The sequence below is a fragment of the Centruroides sculpturatus genome, unplaced genomic scaffold, assembly GCF_000671375.1.
Source record: "Centruroides sculpturatus isolate CEXI.00-Female unplaced genomic scaffold, Cexi_2.0 scaffold318, whole genome shotgun sequence".
Lineage (NCBI taxonomy): Eukaryota > Metazoa > Arthropoda > Arachnida > Scorpiones > Buthidae > Centruroides > Centruroides sculpturatus.
Window position 1 is genome coordinate 176924 of NW_019384658.1, and position 25953 is coordinate 202876.

At 32.9% G+C, this 25953-nt stretch overlaps 1 protein-coding gene across 1 annotated transcript in view; it reads right to left on the reverse strand.

Moving 5' to 3' along the window:
• Positions 1–25953, reverse strand: part of LOC111626485 (unconventional myosin-Ib-like) — a 472422-nt gene that overhangs the window by 52928 nt on the left and 393541 nt on the right. The window lies entirely within an intron of this gene.

The following is a 25953-nucleotide window of genomic DNA, read 5'->3' on the forward strand; positions in this document are numbered from 1 at the left end:
GTTAAAATGATTAGTTTTGGAGCTTTTATATTTCTTTCTCTTTAAATAAAACAGATATACATATCATTATTTATGAATAGATATGTAAGACTATCAAATCTTAGCTAATAAGATCCTTACTTAATAAATAAAAAATATAATTTATTAGGGATNCTCTGTTTAGAAGGTAGTTTTGATTATTTTTCTCCTAGGATGCTTTCTGTTTGGGCTAATGTAGTGTTTGACTCAGATCGGCCGAACTAATTTAACTTCGTATATGGGCAGGACCGGGTAAAATGATACAGGCCTACACATATACCTATATTATACACCTTACTTAATAAATAAAAAATATAATTTATTAGGGATACAATATATTATACAAAATGAGTCAAAAGTTGCTTAAAACCTGTATAAAACAGGGCTGTGGAGTCGCGTGAAAATCTACCAACTCCGACTCCAACTTTTCCTTACCATCCGACTCCGACTAAAACACCAAAACTCCACGACTCCACAGCCCTGGTATAAAATCAAACTGAGTTGGACAAGGGAAACTTTGGCATGATAAATACATATGCCTAGAGGCTTGTTTGTCAACTGGACTGCCACCATCTTGAATTCATCTCAAAATTTTAAAATGGGAATAGGTTTAGCTAAATGTAATGAAAAATGAGGCTAGAAATGCAATGATACATTTGTTTCACACCTAAATTTAATCTGTGAAAGATGTCAGGTTCTACATCAGGTTTGAAATCTTAAAAAATGTACTTAAACATTAGAAGAATATGAATTGATTAGAATTATTATTGTGTAGTGCTCCATCACTATTTTTGTTTCCCAGCCTTTTTTATATTAGGTACTTTGTAGTTGTTCGTATCGGGTTTTCTACCTTTTGTCATGTTACTAGTATATTTGTATTTTTTTCGTTTGTCACGTGCCACTTTTGGTGGCTGCTGCCTGGTCAATCAGGATTGGTTGTCATGACACCATGTGACTAAGATTGAAGTCCTGATGGCAGCAAATATAAAAACACATGTGGATCACATTTTCTTTTTGGACTATGCCTGGTAAAGACTCTCGAGCCCCTGACCAAGAAGACAACAGCGAGAAGGGTTGATGTCTACGACTGGATGTGGACGACATAATGGACTTTTCGTTTGGGAAGAGAATCCGCTTGCATCGGGTAACAATTGACCATCGAGTCCAGAGACCTTTGTGGACAACAAAGAAGGTTAAGGAAATAACCTATATCTAAGGTTATTTTGGTGTTTTTCTTTGTTAATTGTTGGGTATCAATTTGTACTGCGATCCACTAGTAACAACAGACATCGGGTTATGCTAGCAACAATAAGTGTATATTAATGGAAACCAACATGTGATCATCACTGTAAATATTGTAAATATCTTTTTTTTAGACTAAGTATTGCTATTTTACCTAGTAATAAGTATATTAAAGTTATGGGGTGTTAAGCCCCCAGTACATGTTACATGAGCGTCAACTTAATGAAGGTTAGATCTGTGTGCTGTACATTAATTAACTTCTGTATCATAAAGTGGTTGTTCAGAATTACTTATTGTGTGACCTCCTTTTTCATGCGAGTCTCTTAGTATCCTTACCTAACATTAAGTCTAATTCTCGGTGATCCCCAGACACTACAATTGAAAGAATGCATAAAATATATAGCATTGAAACTATGTAACATGAATGACAGAAAGAAAATGTATATTGTGAACATAAAAAGAGTTACATCACTTATTTTAAGTCATGAGAGAAAAATGAGTTTAAGCAATAAAAATTTACAGGTGTTAAATGAGTTTAAGCAATAAGCAATTGCTTAAATGAGTTTAAGCAATAAAAATTTACAGGTAAAAAAGCAAACTCTGATGCAGGTGATCACAAATACAATGAAACAGGAAAATGAAATTAACTCTCAATAAATAATTTTTGGAAGTATGAACCTTGTAATAGAATCATTAAAATTCTTGATTGTCATTAAATCAAAATTACAATAACTTAAAATATGAGAAAAAGGGCTAAGATTCAATAAATGATTTTTGGATGGTTGACCATTTTCTCACCCTAATCTGTGTCCTGTTAGCCTAGAAACAGAGTTGAGACCAATTAGGAAAGATGAAAGGACAATCTAAACCAATAGGAACCCTATTAATAAGCTAAAAATCCTATATAAACCACAGGAATCAAGGACAAAGCTTTTTCCCACCAACTGCATCCTCTTCCAGCCATCCTCTCTAAAGCATCTGTATAGTGATATCTCAAGTTCTGATCTTTTTGCCTGTATTTTACAATTCCTTTCCTAGTTAGTTTCCTAGTTAGTGTACAATAAACTTTTCTAACATCACCAGATTAATGCTGGTCTCAATCTAGTACCTGAGGAAAACACTGCCATGGGGCATTAATCTTGCTGACAGACTTATTGAGGAAAATCTCATATTCATTTGAACTTTTCATCTCTGGATCTCAGATCTAAAGACAGTTTAGAAGCAATAATCAAGAAACTAATTGTAAGTTCCTTTTGAATGTTTAAAATAAACAGGTTAAACTTTTGAAGGGGACTTGTTTCAGTGCCTACATACTCTCTTGCACTGCTCATCCACCCTGAATGAGGTTGAATTCATCCCCTCCTTGATGGCAAATCCAACAAAAGTTAAGAGAAATTGGTTAGATTCATTTCTTTGTTTTCCAGCTATGTTAAAACATGCTCGGATGCAGCCAATGACTCAGGAATAAATTCAGATCATCCTAATGTTTGGGGAGAGTTGTTCCCATGACATTGCAAATGATTTTAATCAATGATATCCCTATACAGATCCTGTGTTGCATATGGCAATAACACAATTGCTACAAAAGTTCTGAGAAACTGATTAGTTGAAGATAAGCTATGATCTGGCTTCAGACACGTTGAGCTCCTTATCCAGACATTGATGGTCTAGATTTGTTTCTCATTTATTACAGGCATCCCAGTTTTACTTATCACACCTGAAAAAGGAGAAATCAGTTAGATTCATTTCTTTGTAATGTTGTACAGATTAAAGTTAAGTGTGCCATTGCATTTCTAGCCTCATTTTTCTTGAAATTCTTTCCTAATTTCATTTATTGCACGACCCATTTTAAAATTTTGAGATGAATTAGAGATGGTGGCAGTCCAGTTGACGAACAACAATGGTTGCCCCTAGGCATAACATATTTCTACCATGCCAAAATTTTCCCTGCCCAACTCAGATTGATTTTATAAAAGAGTTAAGCAACATTTGATTCATCTTGTATAATACAGTACATTGTATCCATAATAAAGGTTCAGATTTACATATATCTTTCAACATTTCATATACAGTTAGAGCTGTCTATCTCAAACAATCTTGAAAACCTCTTAATCTTGATATTTATTTTTTTCCCTTAATTTTCAGCCTAAATTCAATGTACTGTTCCTGTTTATCTCAAATAATTTTCTCCTAAAACTTCTATATCTCAAATTATGGACTGAAGTGTCAATTACAAATTCAGTTCAGTGACTACGTTTTGATAGCATAAATTAAAGCTGAGAAACATCTCTTTCAATACAGTATGCATGTTAGGAAATGCTAAACTAAAGCAAGTGTTGATATCGCAAACTGTGTATGAACTAACAACACTGTGCAAGACCACTCAAAACAAGAAGCGACCCGTTGTTCAGTTGCCTGCCAAGTTATGGATACGTGAACAAGTGCACATATAGTCTTAGATTAAAATAAAGTTTAATTCTAAGTTAAATGACTGCCTCATCATTGTTCTAACAATATAGTTGCAACTCAGTGGTGTGCCGTCATTAGAAGCGTTGGAAGTGCCGCTTCCCTCGTATTCTCTAAAAAATAAATAAATATTTCTTATTACAAATTTCTATTCTACACGTGCAAAAAAAAATTGCTATTGTATATTAGAATATTAGTGGCGGAGTGGAATCTCCTGTATTTTTCAGATTACGAAAAGCCAGATTTGCGCATGCGCTTTACAGAGCACCAACCTCACCCGGTTTAGCCGGTGGAAGCCTACGACCTTGGGTGAAAGCTGCACACATATAAAGATTCCAATTCTATCAAAAAGGTTAGCCGCCTGCCCACTAGATATTTCGATTACGTGAATAACGAGTAGATTTATAACTTAACCCAACCGATAAAAATTTACTATGTTTTTACGATAGTTCTGTATAGTTGACAAAAGTAAAAAAAATCCATTAAAATATTTGATATATTTATTCCGCTTTCCGATTTTATATTACTCACGGATTTCGATGTTAAACCAGTGATATTACGATTTCGTACATCCCATCTTTAAGGGGATGTAGAAAAAAATGTGTACAATTCTTGTATAATGTTAAAAAATTAACTTTTACTTTGGTAGCATCATTTACAACTAAATTTAATGAATGAGAGAGATGCACGAGGTACAGAAAAGGCTCTAGAATTTATTTTCCTTAAATTTACAATTTATGTATCCATTTGTCATAAAAATTTGTCTTTCCACTTTTTCCCGAGACTACAAATATTTGAGTACAAAGTAACCGGTTTAGACTTATTTCTACTTAAGAAGTAGTTAAATAATTAAGCGATTAGGGAATTGGGGACATAAACAAAACCCTGATGAAAGAGCTGGAATATTACTTAAACAAAAGCTTAACCGAACCAATCTATAGCCGAGTACAGTGGGGACTGATTTCTTCGAAATACTGTATTAGATGTAATAAAGACAGAAATTTTTTCAGTTTGACGAGAGTGACCGAAAAGTTGTAAATTTTGGAAATTTCCGTGGACAACACCTGGTCCTAAAACGAATTAGTTAGAAAACAAAAGATGGACAATCTATTAAGTTTAACATTTAGACTTTTACAGCTATGGTGAGAAACGTTTAAAATTTACAAGAACCCTGTCGTGTCTTTTAAGGTATATTAGTGATGCAACAAAAGAGGCATTTGAAATTGACTGGTATCGGCACCCTCAGGATTTGGCAGCCCGCGTGCATGTACACACCGCATACCTAGCAGGACCGTCTCTAATTCCACTTGTAGGGAGTTATTTGACTAAGTGGTTAAGATTTAAAGAGTAAAGAATATTTTATGTTATTTTCATGTACGTTTCATTACAAAGTTATATTTAATTATAATTTTCTTTAAAAGTATATTCATACAATTGAAAAATGTTTTGTACCAGGTATGTATATCCACCACACATTTTATTTCACCAAGTAAGTTTTTATAATTTTATTTTTAATTTTAGCCCTTATATCGTGGCTAGCGATTCGGAATATAATTGCGATATTGAAAATTTATTTTAAAAAAGTTTTGGCTCGAGATCATATAATGAAAAAGAAAACATTATTAAAAGAGAACGGCCAATGCCTAAGTTAAATATAAACGCTTCAATAAAAAAATTCGTTCGATATTTTCACGATAAAATGGCTCTGTAAATGCATAGAAATGCATTTACAGAGTGAAATTAGTGTGTGGAATAAGAATGTCTTTGACAATTTAGCTGGCAAAAGACACGAAAAATCGTCGATTCTTTCGTATTTGAAGCAATTTGGAAATCAAAGCGGAATAGAATTTAACATTAGTAAATAATATAAAATAAATATTGAAAATTGTACCGAGATAATTATGGGTAATAGATATAATATATCTAAATAAATAGATGTTATGTTTTTATCAAAGCAAGAGTTGGCATTTAGAGGGCATATGGAATATATTGGATCTAATAACAGAGGTAATTATAATGAACTTGTTTATTAAGTACGTCAGATAAATAATCTATTAAAAATACATTTAAAGAAAGAATTAACTGATTGCCCCTGGATGTCGGCTTCTTATAGAAACACAGCTTCCCTATCATAAAATGTCACGGCACGCCCCTGTTGCAACTAATGCTGCTTTTCTCCAATTGGCTATGAACTTGGCTTATATCTTATTGGTTGAAGAAAGTCAGGCACCAAAAAATGTTGACAAACTATTTTTGTTAAGATATATCAGAAAAGTTTTATTTATACTTAATACAGGAATGTACTGTACTTGCTAGTGTTAATAAAACACCATACCTCCCATCAAACCTATTAGTGTTTACCATTTAACAACTTCTGTATCTCAAAACCTGTCTGGCTCAAATTTTTTTCTCATTTCCATGAGATTCGACAGACAGGTTCTAACTGTAGTAGCAAACAATATTATAGATTAGTTAATTAATAATAATCAGCAAAGAATAAAATTTCTTTGACTTGAGTTATTTATAAAAAGTTTAAATTTATTTTTTAAAAATTTGTGATATTTTGATATGACATAATTTTATTGCTATAAAAATTATTTCTGTTGCTATCAAAAATTATTTAATAAAATAGTAGTAGTATAGTCATGCAATAGCACATGATGCAATAATAATTAAAATGGATAATTTAACATAAATGTTGAATTTAATTATAAAAAACTAGCAAAAAGCAATGCTACAATTTACATACAAAAAGTCAGCATAAATATTATTAATAAGCATTCAAAATTTGAAGCAGTAATTAAAATTGGGCTGGAGGTGAAACATTCCAACACAAAATTAAAAATTATAATAAATAACAAGTAATCTGATTTAATTATTTTAAAATTGAAAACCTTTCTGTACTCAAAGCAAATTTATTAAATCACCTTGAAGTCCAGAAGAAGCCAAAAAATATATTTTATTTAAAAATTTTGATAAAATAGCATAAAAATTATTACTTTTTAATATAAATAGAGTTTACAGTATAGTATTAGCAATATTATTTCTATGTAAATTATAAAAGTTAACATTTTCTTATTTATCTATCATATTTAATTAATGATATTAACAAAAAGCTTTTGATAAAGCTTCATTGTGTTTTCATATATGTATAAAATTACTTAAAACAAATAACAAAGTTTTATATAATTCTAAGTAAATTTTGTGCTATTTGAATTTCACTATAAAATGAAAACATTATGATTCTAGATAAACTAGAAAAAAGAGCTAGAAAATTTTTTATTCAAATCCATTCAAAGATTGATGGATGTAATATTTGAAACTTTCACATTGACATAATAATTTTTTTAATGTCATAAATAATTCACATTTTATGTTATACTATACAGGATGGTTTCAAGCTACACAAACAAACTTTAGGAGTGGATACTTGGAAGAAAAAGAACAAAAATGGTCCTATTAATAAGTCTGGAATTGCACTGATGCCAAGATAGATGACAGCACTAGCCATCACAAACTGCATACACAAGATCTAATGCACAACAGTATGGAATAGATAGCTCAGGCAGAGTCACAGTAGATGCTTGATGTGTCCTCCATGGGTCTCGAAGCAAGCAGTCACACATTGCATCATGGACTGTATTGAATATTCTGGCCTGTAATGCTGTTACAATATGTAATAGCATTAAAGGCAGTATTCACAAATCAAAGAGGTCAGTAACCAATGACTAGGTGGGATATGCAAAAGCTATTCCTGATAAACAGTGCATTTCCAGACATATATTAATAGGATTATTTTTGTTCTTTGTCTTGCCAAGAATCCATTCCATAAGTTTGTCCTCAGTTTGGAACATATCCTGTATATTTTGAATGTTTTATTAATGCTTTTAAAATTTTTCTTGTTAAAATTGGTTAACTGCATTATAGTAAAACAGCAGAAAATTATTTTATTTGACTAGTACTTTTGATCTAAATACAGATCATCATCAGTTCTACTTAATAATTAAAATGGAATATACATTTAATTGTACTGAAATATATGTTCCATTTTAAAAAGAGCTTCAATAAATGAAGAGAATTTTTAGTAGAAAAGTTTTAAAAACAATTAGAAAAAGTTCTATAAGAGATACAAAAACTGTACTCTCTGGTCACCCCATAATTTGATTGCAGGTGTTTATGAACTGTCCCAATTATATAGATTAAGTATAAAAATAAAATAAAATCAGAAGAAATTAAACAGAAAAATTTTTATTAATGATATTAAAATTATTTTCTGTTTAATTTGGTTTAAAATATTATAACCTTTTAAACAGGATTTCTTTGTGAGTTTTGCTTGTTTTAATATTTTAATTTTGTAACACATCATCATTTATTTTTAGAATTTTATTGCAAGTCAATGATTTTAATATTTGTTTAAACCATTAATGTTCTTTGTTTTAACTTGTGGTTGTACCTCTTTAAACTTATCTTTCAAATACAGATAAACCATGGGTTATCAATATGAAATTACAGTAATATTCATCTATGTTAGTATGAATGAATATAGGCATTAGGAAGGAATTAAGCACTGTAATGATGATGTAAGCACTGAAATTATTGATACAGATGTTTTTAGATGTCTCCTGAAAGTGTTTAATAAAGAGAAGGATGAAAGTAGTGAAGATGAAGGAGGCCTGAAGAGAAGCCCTTGCCTTTATCCCACAAGAAAGTTTATGATATGCTGGAGAAAATAGCCTCTTGCTATTTGACTACTATTGTTCTTTTGCCAATATATCAAGCAAAGAAAATTGTAGCATATGAAATTTTTAAAAACAAAATTCTAAAGCAATCAAGGATTGATGAGTTTATCACAAAAAATTGAATTTGTTACATTATTTTTTTCTTCTTGAGTTTTTGTTTAGAATACTGTATGTTTTGTATTTTATTTGTATTTCATGTTAAATTTCCTATAATCAAGCTTTTGAAATAATTTAAGTAGCAAAAACTACTTAAATGATTTCATTCAAGAACACCTACATCCCTCTTTCTGTATAAGGTGACCATTTTGAGCTGGTCCCTTCAGTGGTCACATTAGCAGGTTTCACTGTACAGTGGTACCTCAGGATACGAACGCCCCAGCATGCGAAATTTTCAGGATACGACATGAAATTCAAACATATTTTTGCTCCACAATACGAACAAAAACTCACCATACGATGTTATATTAGTTCACAGCGCCATTTTTTATTCACTTCTGTTCATTGATCTCAGTCCGCGTGTTTGCTTCGTCATGGAAGGATCTCGCTCGATAAAGGAAATCTTGACGTATTATCAGAAAGTGGCTTATTTTATTGAAAAGAACCATCCCGAAAAGGTTCACACTGGCCGTATTGCTGCTCGGAGTAACGACATTTGCTTAAGTCATTTTAGAAACATTTTAAAAAGTAGGCAAAGCCAAACCTCTTTAGATAGATATTTTACCAAGCAATCTCTATCCAGTGAAAGTGCTGGTGGAAGTGAAGGAAAGAAAGCAGTGAATAAAAAATTTAAAAAAAAATATAAAACAGAAAAGTTAAAAAATTAGCGTTAAGTTATTTTTAAGTTATTGTTACATTATGTTATGTAAGTTAAGTTTTAGTATCATTTCCCTTATCCCTCTCTTCCGCCACCAGTTTACACCTCCACCGTCATCTATCCTCAAAGGTAAAGTGCAAATAAAATTACATTTTTTTTTATTAATTATTATTCTATTATGGTTATTTATACATTTACAACTACAAAACGCATTTTTCAGTGTTTTACTTACTATATTTATTTTTTTTAATGTACTACTTAGCTTTAATTTGAGTGTGTTTTTCATGTTGGAACGAATTATTTGATTTTACATGTAATCGTATGGGGAAAAATGATTCACCTTATGACATTTTCATGATACGATCTTAGTTTCGGAACGAATTAATTTCGTATCCTGAGGTACCCCTGTATATATAAATATCTGCTCTGGTAATTGGATGGTGCTTTCTCTCATTTTGATATTAATTGAAGTATTCAAATATATAATAATATCTCATTCACTACCATAATGAAAAACTATAGGACCCTCAAATTTTCTGAAGAGCCCATCTTTTACTTGTTGCAGATCCATGAAAACAAATCACAATATAATATTAATAATTATTAAACATTTATTTTAAATTTAAATAAATTATTTACTGTTCTTTAAATTTCTTTTTTACTAAAGATTGTCTATTATAAAATCTCACAAAAATCTATATAGTTGAATATAACAGAAATGTTAATTAACCAATGAAACTTATATCTGAAAATTAAGAAATGCTTTGTCTACATTTCCTTTTTTGTTTCCTTTACACAATTGAGGAATATGGGTCGCCTGGACCTTGGTTATTGTCAAAACAGGAAAAAATATTCTTTGGCATGATAGACAGTTCCCTTTGTCTATCATGCCAAAGAACAGTTTTTTTCCTGTCTTGACAATAAATAATCTTCCATCTGCTGTCACAGATAGGCCAGATCCAAATTAAAATGAGTTAGGAAGAGATCCTGTTGTAAAACTCTTCCATTGACACGTCAAATGAAGCCAATAACAGTCAGGACAATTATTACCTGAAAACAAGTTAACAGACTCCTGTCTCCAAGTTCCCTCCCTTTGTGCCACAGCATAAAGGGAAAATCCCTCAACAAGAGATAAGCTTAGCACATCAGAACCACAATAACACATTAAGAGATTTGCTTCTTTCTAAAAACTGAACCCAGAAAAGACCAAAAAACAGAAAGTTTGTGGATGTAACCTATTCTAATTTGCTATAATTCATTTGTCAGGCTTACATAACATTTGTAAAGGTCTTACACTGATCTATAGGACCTACGCTTTTCTTTTTTTAGGGATCATCCAGAATTCTCATAGACATCTGATGAAAAGACAACTTGAAGAAGCTCAAACTCATGCCAAGAAGATAGCTAAATGTAATGTGCAAGTAAAAACAAAACGTAGGAATTTTAAAGAATTAAAAGCCACTAGCTTTTAATTCTTTAAAATCCACAACAAAACCAGTAATGGGATGTTTAATTAAAAGGTAGGAATGTTCAGGTAGGCTTATTCTAGAATGAGAATCTAGTGATGAGCCAATGAATTAAACAGATAGCCTTATGATGATGACTTTTCTTTGAATCTCATCAATGATGATGCAGCAAGCCCCTTCAATAACAAATAATGTGGATGATTTTATTCAGACAAAGATTTTTGAAAAAACTAAGAACAGCACTCAACATTCTGCTGCAAAAATTGTAATTGCATATTTGCCTGGGAATTTCATTGTTAAATAATAGAAGTGACTGCAAAGGACAAACAAATTTTACTTTTCAGATGAAGAGAAAAATGTGAGGAAGCCTGACATTGTTTTAAAAACTGCCTTGTCCACTTTACCAATGTGAATATGGTTGTTTTTTTACATTTACTAAAGGATTAGAAGGCAACCACCAATAGGTATAGCCTTGGAAAAGGAAAGATGAAGACTTATAGTACAGTAGAAGTGAGAAGAGTGAAGAGAAGAGAAAGGCAGGTAGGAAAGAGTGAAATATGACATCTCAGAGCATCTGCCGAGTGCCATTTATTAAACACAAAAAAAAAATACAAATAGCCAAAATACAGTGGTATACAGTATAACTGTCTCTATTTTGAGGCAGTAGGAGCCCCATTACAACTGACTTGTCTTGGAGCTCAACAAACAATCACGCATGAATGTACTGTACAACTCGAATGGAAGTGTAGACAAATCCTCCATACCATGGGAGGGAATGAAAAAGAACAACCGTTTGTACAAAAACCAGCCTGTAAGCAGGAGCAAAGGCCCCTAATGGCTAATTTGCCAAAGGGCCTGCAAACACATACCTGCGAATGTACAACCCCTTAGAGGAAAAGACAGACAAATCCCCCATGCCTTTGGAGGAAACAAAAGAAAGCAACCGTTTGTACAAAAACATCCCAAACCGGGCAAAATGGCCCTTAACGGCTACCTTGCCAAAGGGCCTGCACACAAACTAAGGCATATGGCCATCCTCTATCAAGAACCTCCATGACCTTGGAGGGTACAAAAACGTGAGAGACAAATTCTCTCGTAAAGGGACTGTGGACAATGACATTGTCCCTTCAGCTCCAGTGGTGCGCGACCAAAGGGTGGTTAAGACACCAACCATCTTAAAACAAAGAACAGTGCCACAATTTATGCCCATGTAACGTTACAAGCCTACCCTGCAATGCCGTGAGGCACAGAAAAATTAGGGGCAGCCGGAGACACATAGTCCCAGAGCAGACCTTCACAGATGCCAAGCCCGAATTGATTGTAACCAGGAGGGTTGCTTACCTAGCTGACTTCAAGATGTCTGTTGCCCTGATGAAGGTTTCGAAAGCTTGGAGGGTCCTGTGATTGGTAAGGAAATCTTTCATCTGGCAAGGCCAGTGAAAGCTAATATCAGCCAGGGTGCCTGCCAGAAGCCTTCTTTCTACTTTATATTTTGGACACAAGAAAATTATGTGCTTTGCATTTTGGTCCTCATCCATAGAGCAGAGGCATTTTGAGTCTTCTTTATTAAGAAATCGTTTTAGATATGCTCGAAAGTTTCCATGGCCTATAATGAATTGTGAGGTGGCGAAGTTGAGCTGGTAGAAGTTCATAGTTTGTCTGTCCATAACACTCGATAGAAACTCGAAGGCGTGTTGGCCTGTATCCTCTGATTCCCACCAGTGTTGTCACAGTTGCATTATGGTGTTGTTTAACTTGGTCTTAATGAGGCTTGTCAGAAGAGTGCTTAGTAAGATGGTCATGTCCAACCTTGCAGCCCTTTTCACCAACAGGTCTGCCCACTCATTTCCGCTAACTCCTAAATGTCCCTTAACCCAGTGAAAGTAAATTGTTGCTCCTTTTCTTTGCAGTGTTTTGAGATGGTTGATGGATTCTTGAACAATATACAGTCTCGTTTGTAACTGTTTGAACTGAGCAGTGCTGTTTTGCTGTCATTGAATATATTGATTGTCTTATCATGTAGTCTTGGGTTGTCTTTTATGTAATGGAGAGAGCCCTGAGAATGGCCAAATAACATCAATGCCATCGAGCCTGCAATCTCATACAGGGCAGAGGTCTGGGGAAAAGTGGCTAATAAGCAGAATATCAAGAGGAAACTATTATCAATACAACATTAAATACAACATTTATCAATTACAACATTATCAATACAATGAACATTGCTCAAATAACCAGGCTCTCTGCCTGGTTATTTGAGCAATGTTCTTTGAGTTTGTAATTAGCTTGGAAGATAGAACCTGTCGTACTTGTTATACACCACCACAGCACATCCTACACCTTCTGTTGACTTTGACCCATTGCAGAAAATTTTGTATCCACTGTTGCTATCTTCCCAACTCTCCTTAATTTCTGGGTATGGCTTTGCTGGATATATGATGTTGCTCCTCTGTGCTGTGTCAAGGCCATATTGTTTAATGTCCCTGATAAGGTCACTTATTAACAGAAGGTGGTTGGAAGTCTGCAAACCATCAGCTGGTTGTCTGAGAAGTTGATGTTTCCAGTGAATTTTTAAGACATGTAAGTCAAGAGGCAGTATGTTTGTAATTATCTGTGAAGCATTTGTAGGGCTTGTCCAGTAGGCCTACGCAATAGAGATAAGGCTCATGCGTTGTATTGATAATAGTTTCCTCTTGATATTCTGCTTAGTAGCCACTTTTCCCCAGACCTCTGCCCTGTATGAGAGTGCAGGCTCGATGGCATACCAGTAAATGGTCTGGCTAGTGTTAGAGTTGATCCCCCATGTATTCTGAGAAATGCACCTGAAGGAATGTGCAAGAGTGATGGCCTTGCTGTGGACATGTTCAACATGTGGCTTCCAGGTTAACATTTCATCAATGTTTATTCCCAGGTACAGTTGACCCCCTATAACACGGTAGATATGTTCCATTCTTTATGAAATTGATGTTCTATGAGTCCTTAAATACATGAGCCAATCACAGCCCGGCACGTATGCAGTTTACGGACTACAGCAGTTTGAAAGGTTTTCTTCCATAAAATTAACCGATTCTAGACTAATTTGACTCAACATTTCCAAAACACATATAAATTTTTGGGAATAATCCATATAAACTATGCTATAAACAAAAAATTGTAGAATTACTTACCGAGTGTGCACCGTTCGATAACGCCATTGCTTAAGCTTGTTTTTGTCATGAAGCATGTCAAACGGGGGCGTGTGTTTTTCCTGATAAATTATTTTTCTGCGAAAAAATTGCTGAACTTTGACGACATCATTAATATAAATATAATTTTTATGGCCGTTAAATAATAAATGGTTTTTAGTAGGTCCGCTGCTCGTTTAAACTCAATGGTTTGTGCAATATCCTCTATTCGTCTAGATTCGACCAATCCTGTCGCGACATGAGTCGGCAATGACGTTTTACCGTTATATAGTAGTCTTTTTTAGCGTGTTTATACAAATATGGTCACAATTTTTTTGCTGTTATATACGAATCCGAATTATATGAACCCGTTTTATAGGGGAGTCTACTGTATTTAATGACTGTGCTATATTTTATACGTTGGCCAGAAAGTTTGATGGCAGGCCTATTAACCAGAGGGTGAAGTCGTGGAAATGTGATACAGGCACATTTTGCGGGATTTATAAGTAAATTTTTTTTTTCAGCCCATTGATTTATCTTACTGAGAAGTTTATTCATTTCAACCTGCAGAACTTCTTGATTTTTATGTGCCATAAGAACTAGTGTGTCGTCTGCAAATCCAACGATATCTATCGTGGTATCTCTCAGAGGTGTGTCTTGCAGTTTGAAAGTACAATGCCAGCCACAAGATGGGCCCCGACCTTGACCCTTGCGGGCACCCTCTGTTTACATTTTTGATGATGCTGCTGGTTCCAGTTGTAATGCTGGCTTTCCTTTCTGATAGAAAGCTTCTGTAAAGCCTGTATATATTCCTAGGGCATTTAATTTCTTCCAGAACCTTGAGGATGGCCGGCCACTATGCATGGTCAAAGGCCCCTCGAAAGTCAATTGCCACGGCCAGCATGTTTGTTATTGGTTTTTGCATTGTCAATGATCCCCAGCATTTGTTGTAGAACAGTTATGGTGCTCCTGTGTTTGCAGAAGCCATGTTGGTTGTTATGTAGAAAACCTGATTTCTCTATTACAAATTCCAGCCTTTTTGAAAGTAGATCATCCAGGATTTTGCCAAGTATTGGCAACAGCGAGATAGGACAATAATCTTCTGATGTTGAAGGATGCCCTGACTGTGTTTTATGTATAAGTTTTATCTCTGCACGCTTCCATGCTTTGGGGAAATATTGCAGTTCTAGACATTTATTGTAGATAACAACCATAGATGATGGTATTACTCTAAATGCATGCTTAGCCATGTTGCCTGTTATGCCATCTGGGCCTAGGGCCTTCTTCCAGTTAATTTCCTGTAAAGCTTAGAATTGGACATTAACTTCAGCGAAATAGCTGTCTTCAGAGCTAGTGGGCACTTCTCCCTCACGGTTGTGTGATAGTGATTGTCTGTTTCCGTCTGGTCTGTAGGAAAGAGCTCAGACAATAGATAATTCTAAGTCTCTGTAACTGTCTTGTGTAAAGTTTCAGTCCCCTTTTCTTACTGTAATTGGTACCTGAGAATGTTTATATTTATTGAAAACCACTTTAAAGGGTTTACTCCATGGATTTTGGTTGCCACTAGTTTTGCAGAATTCTGTCCATGAATTGGTTCTGCTGTTATTGATGAGTTTCTTATACTCTTTCTGTGCTCTACTATATTCCATGCAGAAGGCCTCCCTCTATGTAGGATCTGAAGTTTTCCGATAGGCCCTTTTCTTTCCTCACATTCTGTCTCGTTTTTTGTAACTCAATATTCCACCATGGAATTTCACTATTATGGTCTTTAACAGTGGTTGCTCTCATGTAGGACATCATTAAGTTCTTCTATTAGTATGTCTAAGTCTTCTTTGGTTTTCAGTTCAATGAATGGTCTTGATTTCCAGGTTTCTTGGATGATGTGTCCGTATAGTTCCCAGTTTGTTTGCTTTTTCTCAGTCATGTTAGCAGGCCGGATAGTATGTTCAATTTCTGCTCTGATGTAATGGTGGTCACTCTCCATGACCTGGTCAATGATGTAACAAGTGCCAATGTTGCCTAAGAGGGAGCTGCTGGTGAGGCAAACATCGATCCAGCTTTTCCCGGTTGTCAAAAAGTATGTAGGGAGGTTGCTGGTATTCAATGAGTATAGTCGCTGTTCTTCTAAAAACTCTCGTACTGCCTGGCCTCTGGGGTCCTCCCTGGGAGCAAATGTTTTGCTAATACAGTCAAACTCTGTTATAATGAGCATTAGAGGACCAGCAAGATTTCCTCATTATAACTGTTACTCATTACATCCATGAAGAACAATAATATAACTAGGGGGAGGATGGGCAGCTGCTTCAGGCACAAACATGTAGAGGGTGTCCCACAGGTGGAAAAATTTGTAATGGCGCCACTAATAACACTGAACAACAATGATTTTGTTTCAGGCTCAAAATTAGCATATTCTTATGTATTTTCATCTGCTGAATTAAAAAATCACTACAAAAATGACCGATTAGCTCTTGCTTTGGAGCAGTGGTTCCCAACCAGTGGTCCGCAAGAGCTAAAATATGGTCCGCAAAAGATTTAAAACTTTTATTCATTTTAAATTATAATTTAAAATGATTGACGTAATCTAAATTATACAAAATATATGAGAGAGGTTTTATAGTAACATTTGTAAAAAAACGTTTCATTACAAAATAGTGCATCTTCAATTATTTCAAATTTCCGTTGATGTTTTTCCTGTAAAACTCCTGAGATCAGAATATAATAAAACTACACTCTTATTATAGAATATATATTTATGCAAACATGACAGCCCTCCTTGACTCAATCAATTATGCTGAGCACAAGTGGAAAATATGTGGCAATCATCACTGTACTCTTAGGAATGCCACTGGGATACACTAAATAATGTTGCTTTTTATGTATGTGGGACAGTAGGGATAGGAAATTACATTACATTCAAGCAGACTGGACTGCAAGAAATCTTGACTCTACCAAGAAAAATATCATTGCTGAGCCTCTCGTGGACCCAAAAGATGTTCTTCCACCCCTTCATATCAAGTTGGGTTTAATGAAAACTTTTGTCAAAGGTATGAACCAGAAAAGACAGGCATTTAAGTACTTAAGAGACAAATTTCATAGATTGAGTGATGCAAAGGTTAAGGAAGGTATTTTTGTTGGGCCACAAATTTGAAACCTTATAAAGGATCCCGTGTTTGACCAAGCTTTGGAGGGAAAAGAAAAGGAAGCTTGAGAAGCCTTAAAGGGAGTTTTTCGTGGATTTTTAGGCAACGAAAGAGACGATAACTATACTCAATATGTACAATACTCAACTGGTGACAATACTTCTGAAAAAATATCATCAGCTTGGTTGCAACATGTCCCTCAAAATCCATTTTCTCCATTCCCACCTAGACTTTTTCCCTCCTAGTTGTCCTAGTTGCAACATGTCCCTCAAAATCCATTTTCTCCATTCCCACCTAGACTTTTTCCCTCCTAGTTGTGCAGCTGTCAATGATGAACATGAGGAAAGATTCCACCAGGATATTTCTGTATTGGAACAAAGATATCAGGGCCATTGGAATAAAACATTGCTTGTGGATTACTGCTGGTCTGTGTGTAGGGATGCACCAGAACTCACTTACAAGAGGCAAGCCAAAAGAAAATGATCTCATAAAGTCACCACATGATTCTCTTCACACCAAACCACCTGCCAGGTATTCTTCTATTAATTTAGAACTCTTAGAATGTTACTGTAATTTTAAAAAAATTCAAAAGCACTTTCAATGTTGTTAGCATATGTAATTAAAATGTATCGTTTTCTCTTATGCTGTTAAAATCACCTATTGTTTACCACAGAAACTAGAGCTAATAAAAATTTTTCTTTGTCATATTCAATTTTCTCACTCCAAAATTAGTAAGATTTCACTCATGAAATAAAGGAAACATTCAAAAACATTTTTTTTTTTGTTGCCCAGTGTAATTAGTGAAATCTATCTTTTAATTTTTAATTTTAAATAAGTTGATTATAAAAAATATATAAATTACATTATACCATTTTTTTTATTAATAGTTATAATAAACTACAAAATAATTAATATTAATCAATTTATTGTTTTGTAATTAAAGATAATAGTATAATAATTAATAATATGCCCAATTTTAGTTAATCTTTTTATGTACAAAGCTTAAAATTGATGATTGCTTTAAAGATTTCACTTTCATATTCCTCAAATTCCCTCTTAAAGTACTCAATGTGTTGAAAGTTTCATTATTTACTTTGTTTCCTTCAAAAAACATGACCAATGTATCTATTGCCTCTTGAGCTTCAGAAATTGTTGGCACTGGTTTTGGTCCTATTTCACTTATTGTATTAACATTGCATTCATCACCACCATCATCATTGTTACCGTCATCTTTATTCAGCACAGCTCATGTCATTCTCAGTAGGAATATCACTAGTTACCAAATTGTCATTGACTCATAAAAATTCATTATGTCATTATTAAAATTGTTAATGTTATTGCATCGCAACCATTCAGATAAAGGTATGCTCTTCATTTTCATCATCAGCATATGACATTGAAATTTCATTTATATTTAATTTCAGTTTTTTAAAACAGTCTTATAGTTGTTGAAGTAACATTGTTCCACGCATCACTTAATTTATGGCATCCAATATCAACATAAACTCATTAAACTTCTGTTCTCTTTGATGGATTAAATATAAAACTATAAAACTTTTATAAAATCCTTTCAAACTTTTGATTACACCCATGTCCATGGGTTGTAAAATTGATGTGACATTGGGAGGCAAAAATACTAACTTGATACTGGACAAATTTTCAATCTGGCAATGTGCTGGACAGTTATCAACTAACAATAATTATTATTATTTTTTCTTTCTTTTTGAATAGTTCCTTATTCCAATCACTTAGGTACTGCCAAAAAATATCCAAAGTAATCCAGGCTTTTTGTTCACAATATATAAGCAAGAAACAAGAAATTTTTGTTCACAATATAATCTACAGGAAGATTCTTTACATTTTTAAACACCATGGTTTTAATGATTTTCCAATAACTAACAGTTTCTTCTTATCGATTCCTGTTATATTTGTACATACAAGCACCATCAAGCAATTCTTTGATTTTTTCCCACCAACACAATTTTCCCCTTTGAACTTAAACAAATAGGTGTCAGATTATAAAAAGTTCCCGTTTCATCAGCATTGAAGATATCTTTGTCATTAAAATCTTTTCTCATTTCTGCCCAGACACGGTCAATCCATTCATTTGCAGTTACTGAATTAGCAGATCGAGATTCTCCACTAATTTTTGAATAAATGATGTTATGTCAGCTTTTGAATCAATTCAGCTAACTGTTGTTGCAATCAAAACTTTTGCATCCAAATTGTCTAGCAAATATTAGTGCTTGAGCCTTCAAGATCAGTCTGTCTATTGAAGATCCAGTATTTCTTTGTGTACTAAACTTTTGAAACAGTACTTGATCAATGTTTTCATGCTCATACTTTCTAATTTTTTTTGTTTTGGTTATATTTTTCTCCAGTGCTAATAGGTAGATATCTTTATTTTTCCATAACATTGATACTGTCAAAGAAGACAAAGAATACTTTCTACACATTTCAACATTTTTAGCACCACTTTCTAACTCACAAATAATTTTCACATTTTTCATACACTGAGAGACATTTTCTTTTATTCACAAACATCTTTTTCAAACAAGGGTTCATTTCTAACTAAAGTATATGATAATTTTACAATCATAGTGACAATTAGGTAAATTTGCAGAGTAGTGCCAGAAGTTAATCAAGAAAAAGCGGAATGGTCTTCAAAAAGAAAGTTAAGTGATAAATAGGCCTCTAATTCATGTAGATTGTAAAACTAATTATCCAGTGATCATGAAACTAAGTAATCCTTTTGGTTTTCTCTCTTCCAGAAATTCAGTACCACATTTCCTACTACTTGGAACAATTAAGAATGTTTACATGTTTGTATTGTAACTGAAAATTCCCTCGGTATATCCGTGAAGTACATTTGTTACAACCACAAGAAAACACATGGAAATATGAACAAATTCATATTGTTATGGCATTTTGCTCATTATAACTGTGAATTCATTACACTTGTGTTCATTGCATAAGCCAGAAACTGATTAATGCAATGATAAAATAATCTGCTTAAGATGGAAGCGAGGATAAATAACATACAAAAACTATGAGTCTGATAATGCCATTTTGTGTGTTCTATTTTTAGTCTTACTGTTAGCTTACAAAAATTCTCATAATGTATTGCAACTTTACATTATCAATTATACAAGTTTATGAAATTTCTACGAAAAAAATCAAAGGAGAATGGCAATGTATTAAATGTTAGGGAGATTCAAAAATAAAATGAGAAAAACTAGAAATGAAACTGTTAACAGAATAGCATATGAATTGTTTCTAAATGCAAGACCAAATATTATTCCAATTACAAGACCTATTCTACAAAAGAAAACCAGAATTATCATATATTTGAAGAATGAGTTATTCAATGCTTCTAATAGTTGGCTTGAAAGCTTTAGAGCTTGGCATGAAATAAGTTTCATGCAAATTTGTGGGGAAGCTAAAGATGTTGACCTGACAGAAGTAGAAGACTGGAAGCAGAAATTGACTGAATTAACTAAAGACTATGAGCCAAAAGACATTACTAATTGTGATGAAACAGTCCTGTTTCTTTGAGCTCTCCCAAACAAAACTGAGTTTATAAAAAGCTAATTGTGTCTGTGGGAAGCAACCAAAAGAAAAACTCACAAATTTCTTGTGCACTTTTGCTGATGGAACAATGGAAAAGCTACTAGTCATAAAAAAATCTTCCCCACCACATCTAAGACTTAAATATTCACAAACTACCTGTTACTTGGAAGGCAAACAAGAAAGCATGGATAACTTTGATTATAATGAAAAAATGGCTCAATTCTTTAAACAGAAAAATGAAAATTCAGAAAAGGCATGTTCTCCTCTGTGTGGATAATTTGCATGCCATCCATGATTACATTTATCCAACATTATGTTTTCTGCATCTGAATACCAATAGCTAAATTTTAAAGCACATTATGGAAAACAAATGCAGCAATCAATTTGTGTTAATATGGGGTCATGTAATTCCATATCTGAATTATCTAGTAAAATTTCTGTATTGGACACTGTTTGATGGATATCAGATGCTCACAAAAATGTTTGCAACAACTCCATAAGGAACTGTTTTAGAAACACATGTTTTGATTTAAACGAAAAGGAAACAGAAATAGAAGAACCAGATTTATCATGAGAAATTAAGACTTTAATGGAGGGATTGAATGAAAATGATGTAACACCTAACCACCACATTAATATAGACAAAGATCTTGCAGTTGTGAATGATATAACAATTGATAAACTTCTAGATGCTACCTTGAATAATACTCAGGAAAAGAAATGGAACTAGATGCCCAAAATGGAGCAATCACTAAACTATGTAAAAATTATTAAGTTTAATTAAGCTTGCTTTATACTATAATTTTTTATATTTCACATATTTTAGTGATGGATATTGAGAAAACAGAAAAATAAGTTGTTTTACTGATGCTTTCAAAAAATTATTGCATTAGAAAAATACAGTAATACCCCAAACTTACGCGATAGGTGGGACCGAGCAATAACCGCGTAAGTCGAATTCGCGTAAGTCGGGGTATAATTTCTCAATGTGTGTAAAATCCAAGTCGGATGTATGTAAGCTAATAAATGCTCTCGTTAATCTTATCTCATCTTTTGATTCGTTCATTGTTACAAGAAATCACCACATAGAGTCTCTCGAGTCTCCGTAGATATAACAAACACAGAAATAAATAACACAAAATAAATTGTAACTATGTGTCAATTCCGCGCGACATGTCCGAACATGTAAGTTGAACAATAGTGTGGAGGGAATGAGTAATCAAGAGTTGCGCGGTGCTCAAACAAAAGACGAATCAACGAGATTTGAAAATCGCGTAACTCCGGGTTCGCGTAAGTCGGGATATCACTGTATGCACAACAAATAGAATATACTCTTATGTTAAAAAGTCTTTTGGAACTACAGACAGTAATGGAAAAGAAGAAGATTTTAAAATTAAAAGACTCAAAAAAAATTAATGATTATTTTCAGTAAATAGTTACTCAATAAATGCTTAAACATTATGTAACAAATATATAAAGTTAATACTTGTGCATTAAAATTGGAAATATAAGTTTGACACTTATAAAAAATATAAAACATAATATAGAATATATTATGTTACATGTTTAATTTTAATTTGAAAAAAAATTGATTCTGTTTCATAGAGTTTTGTTTTTCATCATAGACAAAGTCATTTTAGATGTCGGACACCTGTTCAAGCTGGAATGATATTTTGGACCTGCCTGACTCCAGTTTAGACAGGTTTGACTGTATATAACATTTGCATTTATCAAAAACAGAAAATTTCTCCAATTTCTTGCATTAAATGTATTCAGATAAAAAAAAAAAAAAATACTTGTTGTAATCACTTTGAAACTCATTTATATTTAAAATAATAACTGACTGATAGCATTACACGGAATAAATAAATAACACTACAATAAATAGAAATTCTGGTTTTGTTGACTCTGTTATTAAAAGGACATCTTAAATAGTTATACATTTTTTAACTTGAAGATTTACCAATTATTATTATTAATTCTTCATCCAGTAAAAATTTAACAAGTTCAAAAGAAACTAGTGTTTCACTAAAAATAAACAAGTAATTATTTATTGTCACATCATCACAATGCTGGGTTGCAATTTTTAATCATATTTTTAATTTATAACATATGCTCCCCATTTTAGTAGTGCCTTTCCCCTGCACATCACACTTTTCCTGATAACAATAAAGTCATTCCAGTCATCTATCTAAGATCCTTCTAAAGGAAATTTTTAAATTGAAATAACATGACTTCTGATCCAAACCAGAAGTTCATATGTCCTTCTCATATGGCCTCCTGTCCTTAAGCTTTCCATATCTGGTCTCGATTTTTATCTAACTCCATTCTCAAGATTAAGGAAGAACAGACAGACAGATGCAGTAGAAATTTATAGATTTGAAATTTGAAAATTGCAGCCCAAAATTCTGAAGTCTCAAAAACAAAAGTCTGTTCATAATTTTTTTTTTCACACCTATGGATTGGATAAAATTTTCCAAAGAGGGCTACAGTGGAGTAGATATTTATTTTAAGGCTTTCATCTGTCACAAAATGCATAAGATTCTAAATATCTATCTGCTAACAGTATAATTATAAGGATATATTGTAGAGGTGGCCAAACCTCGTCACAATAGGAGCCATATTTTACTTATCAGAAATATTCAAGAGTCACATTCTCTATTGAAACAGTATTTTATAAATGTATAGTTAAAATGCTGTAGTTATTTTAAAATTTATAAAATAATTGAAGAATACATAAGCCAAGCCACATAAGCCAAGTAGGACACACTCTACCTACACAATAATAATAATAATAATAAATGTCAAAAAAAACTAAAATTAAATTAAATATTAAATAATTTTAAGCTTAGTTAATACAAAGAATGAATCACAGTGACAAAATGCAAAAAGTGGAACAAATTATATTGGCAATGATGTACAGTAAGACCCCGCTTAACACGGAGGATGCATTCCTAGACAACAAGGTGCTAAGCAAAACAGTGTTAAACGAGGTCATTTTAACAGAGTAAATTGGGATAGGGACCATGCGACTAAAAATTTAAAAATTTTACTTTAATTTTAAGTTATTTTTATATTAATTTGTTTAATAATATATGTTAAATAACAAACATATGCATACAGAAATGTAAAGTTCATTTTTTGTGATGAATGTCCTGACTTTTCTGAAATTCTTGTTCTTTTGCAATAAAGTCGTGATGTTTCATTTGTCACTTTTTTCTTTCCTTAAGCAAATGTCGATAGCAAAAGATCACATCCAAAATGCCTCATTTTGCTTTAGCACTCCTTTCAAAATCTGAATCATTCGCTACAATTTGATCAACAATTTTGGTTATCTTACCAAACTTTTACTAAGGAAATCTATAGAGAAATTTTTTGGGTTCTTCGTTTTTAGAATCTCTATTTTCCAGTTCGACATGAATTCTATGTTCTGCCAGTTCTTGAAGGTCGTCATTGGTAAGGCTCTCACCAGAAACCTGCTGCAACTCCTCAATATCCTGTTCGTCTATATCTCCTAGTCCTGCTATATCAATTAGGTTGAGGTTGGTCAACCTAACGATACAGTGATAGGCTCTTCTCGTTATGGCTGAAGGTATCCAAGAATTCTTAACTTCTTCCACACTTCGTGCATTTATCAGTTAATTCTTGCCAAGCAAAGTCAGCATTTTCTATGGCATCTATGATGTTATATTTTTTCCAAAATTGCACCAAACAAAGATAGATTTAAAGAAAGTACACCTTTTTGCACCTTTTGCTGATTGGTTTGGGTTCACAAATAATCATATTATATACAAATCACTGAAATGCTGCAATAATTTAAATCAGCGTAAATTTTGAGCTTTTTTAGGCTTCAAGCAGACCGTGTCATATTGAATCAGCATTAAACATGGCAGTGTTAAGTGGGATCTTACTGTACTTTCCCAATAATTTTAACATATTGAACTTTTCCAAGTGAAAAGTAATCACCACTAATTGAAATAAAAAATTTCTGGAAATAGGAAAGAAAGATTTAAACATGGCAGCTTGGGCAAATGGGACTTGCTCAAGCAGTGTGGAAAATACATAGGTCAGCACTGGCACCTATATATATGAAGGGAAGAAGTTGACTGGTCAGACTACTTTATTTAGAAATGTTTCACTCAAGAATTAAGTACATAAAAAAAAAATATTTAAATATGTTGTTTATTCATTGTTGAATAATAACAAAAAGTCATATATTTACAGTACCTAAAAATAAAAAAATGAACAGATTTTTATATCACATTGAAAAAGCTAAAAATATTCAGGTATACTACTCTTAAGGAATTCAGAACAAAATATAACAGAAATAATGCTTAAGACTAGTAAAATTTATTTCCCTATATAAATTTGATATAAAAAGTAATATTCATGCATTAAAATAATTTTTTTGACAATAGGGGACTCAATTTGTTTAGAGCTGCGGTATTTTCCCTTCTTGTAGCTCATTAGCATAAATATTTCCAGTCAAGATTCAGTCAGGGTTAACCTTAATTTATTTTTTTCATATTTTAATTTTGAAAAAGCTTGTTTGCAAACTACTTGAACAATTGCACAGTTAAAAAATATTAATATGCAATAGCAAGTGTCAGGATAAGCTTTACAAGCTTTCTAGTTCATATGATATTTTCATATAGTAATAATATGCATATGGCAATATGCATGTATTAATTAATTAACTTAACAAAAATTCTAGGTAAAAGAGCAATATGAGTCAAACAAACATTTCTGAGTAAGTACTGTACCTATGTATGTTGTAAATTTGGTTTACATATTAAGTTTTAATTATAATTTTATAATAAAAATTTAATCTTCCAATGTCCAATCCCAGTGTTTCTGGAAATTTCTCAACTTTCCAATGGCCCCATCTACTGCTGTATGGCAAATACAGTGAATATACTTTCTAATTACATTTTTAAAAGTATTATAATTAATAGCGAGGTTGAGGCCGAAGTTTAAAACGTGAAAATGTATATGTTAGACGTTCAGCGCTGCCTTCCTGTAAGCCTAGAAGTTTGACAATGGTGTTTGGAGTGTACATCAATTAGAATATGACGGCACGGTGGATTATTACAAGAAGTATAGGAAGACAGCGTTAAAACTTGTCAAAGCAGAATGCAAATTTGAATTTTTGAAAGGTGTTTGGAATGTCGAGCATGATTCCACTGACTATCCAAACACCATTGTCAAACTTCTAGGTTTACAGGAAAACAGCACTGAACATCTGACGTACACGTTTTCACTTTTAAAACTTTGGCCTCAATCACGCTAATGTTGAAATTTATAATAGTACAATTTGAAAGCAATGAACTTAAATTT